This window comes from Bufo gargarizans, chromosome 2 (genome assembly GCF_014858855.1).
Source record: "Bufo gargarizans isolate SCDJY-AF-19 chromosome 2, ASM1485885v1, whole genome shotgun sequence".
NCBI lineage: Eukaryota > Metazoa > Chordata > Amphibia > Anura > Bufonidae > Bufo > Bufo gargarizans.
Genome location: NC_058081.1, coordinates 703,353,460 through 703,361,149, shown reverse-complemented (window position 1 = coordinate 703,361,149; position 7,690 = coordinate 703,353,460).

The window sequence follows — 7,690 nt, the reverse complement described above, 5'->3', positions numbered from 1 at the left end:
TCAACTGTTCGCTGTTGGTCTAAACTGAGAGCCTTAACATCTATCTCCATTTGATCCAAGATGGTTCCCCCATTCCATTCTGGGGTCGGCGCCTCTTCTGCACTGGCAGTAACTGCCAGGGTCCAACCAGCATCCCCTACCGGAGCTAGAGTCACTTCTCTCTGACTCAGGATTTCTCCCTGATGTAGGTACACACGAGCCAGTTCCACCCCTGGCGTCAAGGGAACTTCTAGATATCCCACATTCACAGCTCTTATGGGTACTCGTCCATTCTGGACCACTCCCAGTGTCCGGGCCACCAGGACGTCCTGACCCAGCTCTCCTAGGCCTGTTGGTTCAACGAACACCTCCATGCCTTCAAGATTACGGAAAGTTCCCACGGGTAACGTCAGCACGGTCTCCCGACCAGGGGGAAGGGTGAAGGTAGCCTTTCCTGGCGCTCGGATCGTTCCCACCGCCTGGTGTGCTGGTACACTTTTCTGTGTTCCACAAAAACGGATTAGCCGTTGAAATGCTTTCTGGGTAGGTTTGTGTGGGGTGGCTTGTTTCCAGTAACCCGGCCCCCGTTTGGTGAACATGATCTGATCCAATTCTCGCAGGATATTCATGCCCATTATCACCGGCACATCTTCTTTGAACGTTTCGGGGACCAACAAGATACCTTTCCGCCCCACTTCCTGTCCACACAGCCGTACATTCATCCACACGACCCCTGTGACAGGAATCTGTTGTTGGTTAGCCGCTGTAACCCGGACCAGTGTCTCTCGTTCTGGCTTGGCCAGCGCTTGAAAGTAACGGTAGAAGAATGACTCGGGCATAGTTGTCACCTGAGACCCAGTATCCACTAAGCAGTCGACAGGAACACCTTCGAACTCAGCTCGTATAGTGGGGCACCCTGCGACCAGGTGTTCGGAGCTTTGCTGGGTAACTTGGCTCTCCACCTCCCCTGCAGTACGCCCCACTACTGCAGGGGTCGGTAGTTTAACGGCGGCTCTTGGCGTCCAGCTGGATTATTCCGACACTCTCTGGCGAAATGTCCTAGATCTCCACACCGCCAACACTGTGCCCCTTGACGGCCCACTTTTAGCCTGCGAGTGGGAGGTGCCCTCAGAGCTTGGCTGGATGGCCCCACTGAAGGGTAATGAGGGGCTTGATGGTATGGTAAACTAGCATAAGGGCATTCGGGTGTAGGAACCCACGGAGTCGCCTGATAGGTTTGTTGTCGGGCTGGATAGGCAGCCTCAGTAGTATGGCGCGACTCTATCCGTTTCTCCAGGTGTGTCAACTTTTCGTGCATGGCACTCAGGGAGCTCTGCAAGTCTTGTACCACTCTGACCAGGGCTTCCTCATTTCTTATAACCCCGGGGAGTGTAACGGTCTGGGTCCGTATTACTCCAGAAGCATAGCCGTCTTCTTTGTTTCGCGTCACGGCCTCTGCCAAAATTTGTCGAAAGGTTAGGGTAGGGTCTACTCTGACTCGTTCCCGCAGAGCCTGTTTCAGGGGATTGCTGTAGAGCCCCAGAATAAATTGTTCCCGCAGTATCCGGTCTATGGGTCCCATGCCAGTAACCCCATCTGCCTCTTTTTTTTGTACCTCGGCCAACACTTCCTGTAGGGCTGTAGCGTACTGAGAGACACCTTCGTCTTCCCGTTGAATCCGGTAAAAAAACTTCGCCCGGAGGTGCCCTGCACTGGCTGTTTCCCCATATATTTCTTCCAGGAATCTCACCATCTCTTGCAATGTATTGCGCGTGGCTTCTGGTTGTAGGAGAACATTTCTTCGGGCCTCACCCTCGAGAGCGGCCAAAGCAATTTCTACTTGTAGTTCTGGGCTGACATTGTAAATCCTAACAGCACTCTGTAACCTTGTGACCCAGTCCGACAGTGTCATGTTCTGTCCATCAAATTTGGGTAGCAAGTTGAACAACGTGCCAATAGGAAGGGCCCTTGCAAGGGTTCCACCATTGCCTGAGGTACTCACATTAACATCATGCACATTGCCTTCAGCCGCCTCCATCTCTGTGACTGTACCCTGCTCGCAGCGCCACTTGTAACGGTCAGCAGAGGAAGAGACCGTAGAGCAGGACTCAAGTACAGTGCAGCAGACAAGGAGGCTGAAGTAGAAACCGGCTTTATTAAAAGAGAACTCTAACTGCCGGAGAAGCAGATTTACAATATGAACAGCTTGAGAATTCACAATAAAGTTAATGGAAATTTGCATAAAGAACACAAATGAATCACAAACACAAGTACAGACAATAGCAGGCTACTCTCTTCTAGGTAGTCCTATCTGTCCCCGCTACCCGGGGTGCACCTCTACGGTGCACTAAACTAAATCCTATTCCACTATGTCCTAGCTCAGGTTAGCATCAGTGCACTCACAGTTCGGTGTCCGGCACATGCAGGCAGATACAGTCTGGGTCCCGATCTGGTTGCTTGCTTGCTTGCTTGCTTGCTTCAGCGTGGCTCAGCTCTGGCCTCTCTTTGTAGTCTCTGTAACTCTGGTTAGAGATAATCAGCAGCTCTGGACGTGTAATCAGGCAGGGCCTGGAATTCACTCACAGTTCCTCTGGTAAGTGCCTCACACTACAGCAGACAGCACACAGATACTGTGTCACAGCAGGCAGGGAGAAATCACTCTAATCTTCCCTGTGGATCTCCCTCTCAGTGCACAGCGTCCTTCTTCCTGTGTCCTCAGACACCTTCAGCCCAGGCCCTCTGCTCAGCCCGGGAAAAACACTTAACTCCTTGTCCTCTGGAAACAACTCCTCTCACTGTCCTACTCAGCCACAGTGGCCTCTGGTGGCTGGAGGGAAACATGACAGTCTGCTATATATATATGTGTTGGAAATGTTGCTGGATGATCAGGGCTGCCTCTTACAAGGTAATCAACACTTTTTTGACCGAGGAGACTTCTTTTGTCAGTGACAATGCCTCCTGCTGCACTGAAGGTCCTTTCTGACAGGCCAGAAGTTCTATCGCAAACTGGGATAGCTCAGGCCAAGCCTGCACACCCAGTAGTCAAGGGGTTCATCGCTCCTCAGAGTGTCGATATCTGCAGTTAAGGCGAGGTAGTCTGCTACCTGTCGGTCGAGTCGTTCTCTAAGGCTGGATCCCGAAGGGCTGTGGCGATGTGTAGGACTGAAAAAGCTCTGCATGTCCTCCATGAACAACACATCTGTAAAGTGTCCTGTCCTTGCCGCCGTGGTCGTGGTAGGAGGAGGATTACTTTCACTTCTTCCCCAGTTAGATTCCCGTTGTGCTGTGACATCCCCCTTATAAGCTGTGTAAAGCATATTTTTTTGTTTGGTTTTGAACTGCTGCATCCTTTCTGACTTTCGGTAATTTGGTAACATTTCCGCCACTTTCTGCTTATACCGGGGGTCTAGTAGCGTGGCCACCCAGTATAGGTCGTTTTCCTTCATCCTTTTTATACGAGGGTCCCTCAACAGACATGACAGCATGAAAGACTCATTTGCACAAGGTTGGATGCCGAGCTACTCATTTCCCGTTCCTCGTCCTCACTGATGTCATTGAAGGTCTGTTCTTCCCCCCGGCCACGTACAACACCACGGGTCCCAGAGAGGTGACAACAACGAGCACCCTGGGATGCCTGCTGTGGTTGGTCTTCCTCCTCCTCAAAGCGACATTCCTCCTCTGACTCCTCTTCCTCATACTCCTCTTGCAGCGTTGCCGCAGGTCCGGCAAGCGATGATGACAAGGCTGTTTCTGGTGGTGATGGTGACCACAACTCTTCCTCTTCACGCTCATCTACAGCCTGATCCAGCACTCTTCGCAGGGCACGCTCCAGGAAGAAAACAAATGGGATGAGGTCGCTGATGGTGCCTTCGGTGCGACTGACTAGGTTTGTCACCTCCTCAAAAGGATGCATGAGCCTACAGGCATTGCGCATGAGCGTCCAGTAACGTGGCAAAAAAATTCCCAGCTCCGCAGAGGCTGTCCTAGCACCCCGGTCATACAAATACTCGTTGACGGCTTTTTCTTGTTGGAGCAGGCGGTCGAACATTAGGAGTGTTGAATTCCAACGTGTCGCAAATCAAGCGACTCACTGGCATGTTGTTTCGGCGCTGAATGTCTGAAAAGTGCGCCATGGTCGTGTAGGAACGCCTGAAATGGCCACACACCTTCCTGGCCTGCTTGAGGACGTCCTGTAAGCCTGGGTACTTAGACACAAAGCGTTGTACGATGAGATTCAACACATGTACCATGCACGGCACATGTGACAACTTGCCCAAATTCAATGCCGCCAACAAATTGCTTCCATTGTCACACACCACTTTGCCGATCTCCAGTTGGTGCGGGGTCAGCCACTGATCCACCTGTGCGTTCAGGGCAGACAGGAGTGCTGGTCCGGTGTGGCTCTCTGCTGTCAGGCAAGTCAACCCCAAGACAGCGTGACACTGTCGTATCTGGGATGTGGAATAGCCCCTAGGGAGCTGGGGGGATTCAGTTGATGTGCAGCCAGACGCCGCAGCAGAAGAGGACTCAGCCGAGGAGGTTATCAAAGAGGATGGAGTAGAGGAGGTGGCAGTAGGCCTGCCTGCAAGTCGTGGCGGTGTCACCAACTCCGCTGCAGAGCCACGCATTCCATGCTTGGCAGCCGTCAGCAGGTTGACCCAATGCGCAGTGTACGTGGATATACCTGCCCTGATCGTGCTTTGCAGACCAGGTATCAGTGGTCAGATGGACCCTTGCCCCAACACTGTATGCCAGAGATGCCATGACTTCCTTTTCAATAACTGAGTAGAGGTTTGGGATTGCCTTTTTTTTTTTTTTAAATCGTCCGGGTACCTTCCACTGTGGTGTCCCAATAGCGATTTTTTTTTTTTGAAGGCCTCAGACTCCACCAGCTGGTATGGTAAAAGCTGGCGGGCTAAGAGTTCCGTCAAGCCAGCTGTCAGACGCCGGGCAAGGGGGTGACTCTGTGACATTGGCTTCTTACGCTCAAACATTTCCTTGACAGACACCTGACTGTGGGCAGATGAGATGGAACTGCAGAAGGTGAGAGGCGGAGTGGCGGGTGGTTGAGAGGGGGCAAGGAGGACAGCAGTGGTTGACGTGGCTGAAGATGCTGGACCAGGAGGAGGATGGTGGCTTTGAGTTTGTGTGCTGCTTGTACTTATGTGTTGATCCCATTGGCGTTTGTGATGTGAGATCATGTGCCTTCCCAAAGCAGTTGTACCGAGGTGGGTGTTGGACTTCCCACGACTCAGTTTCTTTTGGCACAGGTTGCAAATGGCATCGCTGTTATCAGAGGCAGACACACAAAAAAAATGCCACACTGCTGAGCTTTGCAATGACGGCATTCTGGTGGTGGCAACAGCATGCGTTGATTGGCGTGCTGTCTGGCTGAACCCGGGTGCCGATACATGCTGTCTGACTGTGCCACTAGCTCCTTGCGACGACCTCCCCCTGCTTCCAACTCGTCTCCTCCTTCTCTCTGTCTCCCCTTCTGAACTTTCCCCCTCTTCTTCTTCTCTTCGAGCAGGCACCCACGTGACATCCACGGACACATCGTCATCATCAACCGCTTCACTTGTATATGACACCTCAGCAAAGGAAGCAGCAGCGGGTACAACATCATCATCATCATCACACTGTACGTCCATCTGTGTAATGCTGCCTGACTGAGACATATCCCTGTTATCTACATCCTCTGGCAATAATGGTTGCGCATCACTAATTTCATCCAACTGATGTGTAAATAACTCCTCTGACAGATCAAGTGAAGCAGCTGTGGTGGCTGTGGTGGTAGTGGTGGTGGTGGCGGCGAGTGGTAACTTGAGAGCAGGTGACCGAAGCTGAGCGGGAGGAGGATGGTGCGTCAAGGTTCTTAGCGGAAGCTGTTGAAGATTGGGTGTCCTGTGTAAGCCAGTCAACTATGTTCTCAGAATTTTTTGGGTTCAGCGTACGTGACCTCTGAACACTGGGCATTATTCCAGGACCAGTGGAAATCACAGCACCACGACCACGACGGCCCCTGCGGGGTGGCCTGCCTCTGCCTGTCATTTTTTTTTTTAGAAGTGGTACTATGCGTGCAAGGTACTGTGCCACCCTATATAAGTGGTGGGCAGTGGGCACAGTACAGTCTGTGTGGGCCTGACACACACGGGCTTGCAAATGTGATTATATCACAGTGAAAAAATAATTTGACTTTTTTTTATCTGCAAGGTATTGTGAGTGACACCCTGTAACGGTATGAGTGGTGGCCTGGCCAGTGGGCACAGTACAGTCTGTGGGCCAGACACTTACTGGCTTGCAACTGGGATTATATCACAGAAAAATTATAAATTTAATTTTTTTTTTATCTGCAAGGTATTGTCTGTGACACCCTGTATGAATGGTGTGCACACAGTACTGTCTTTGGGCCAGACACTCACTGGCTTGCAACTGCGATTATATCACAGATAAATAATAAATTGACTTTTTTTTATCTGCAAGGTACAGTCTGTGACACCCTGTATGAATGGTGTGCACACAGTACTGTCTGTGAGCCTGCAGCCTCTCACACACGGGCAGGCAACTGCAATATATATATATATATACACTCACCTAAAGAATTATTAGGAACACCATACTAATACGGTGTTGGACCCCCTTTTGCCTTCAGAACTGCCTTAATTCTACGTGGCATTCATTCAACAAGGTGCTGATTGCATTCTTTAGAAATGTTGGCCCATATTGATAGGATAGCATCTTGCAGTTGATGGAGATTTGAGGGATGCACATCCAGGTCACGAAGCTCCCGTTCCACCACATCCCAAAAGTGCTCTATTGGATTGAGATCTGGTGACTGTGGGGGCCATTTTAGTACAGTGAACTCATTGTCATGTTCAAGAAACCAATTTGAAATGATTCGAGCTTTGTGACATGGTGCATTATCCTGCTGGAAGTAGCCATCAGATGATGGATACATGTTCTCATTCTGTTTACACCAAATTCGGACTCTACCATTTGAATGTCTCAACAGAAATCGAGACTCATCACACCAGGCAGCATTTTTCCAGTCTTTAACAGTCCAATTTTGGTGAGCTCGTGCAAATTGTAGCCTCTTTTTCCTATTTGTAGTGGAGATGAGTGGTACCCGGTGGGGTCTTCTGCTGTTGTAGCCCATCCGCCTCAAGGTTGTGCGTGTTGTGGCTTCACAAATGCTTTGCTGCAGACCTCGGTTGTAACGAGTGGTTATTTCAGTCAACGTTGCTCTTCTATCAGCTTGAATCAGTCGGCCCATTCTCCTCTGACCTCTAGCACCAACAAGGCATTCTCGCCCACAGGACTGCCGCATACTGGATGTTTTTCCCTTTTCACACCATTCTTTGTAAACCCTAGAAATGGTTGTGCGTGAAAATCCCAGTAACTGAGCAGATTGTGAAATACTCAGACCGGCCCGTCTGGCACCAACAACCATGCCATGCTCAAAATTGCTTAAATCACCCTTCTTTCCCATTCTGAGATTCAGTTTGGAGTTCAGGAGTTTGTCTTGACCCGGACCACAACCCTACATGCATTGAAGCAACTGCCATGTGATTGGTTGACTAGATAATCACATTAATGAGAAATAGAACAGGTGTTCCTAATAATTCTTTAGGTGAATGTCCTTACAGCAGATGAGTCTGTGGACACTGCCCTAGCTAACGCTTTCCCTATTAGATCAGCAGCAGCAGCACTG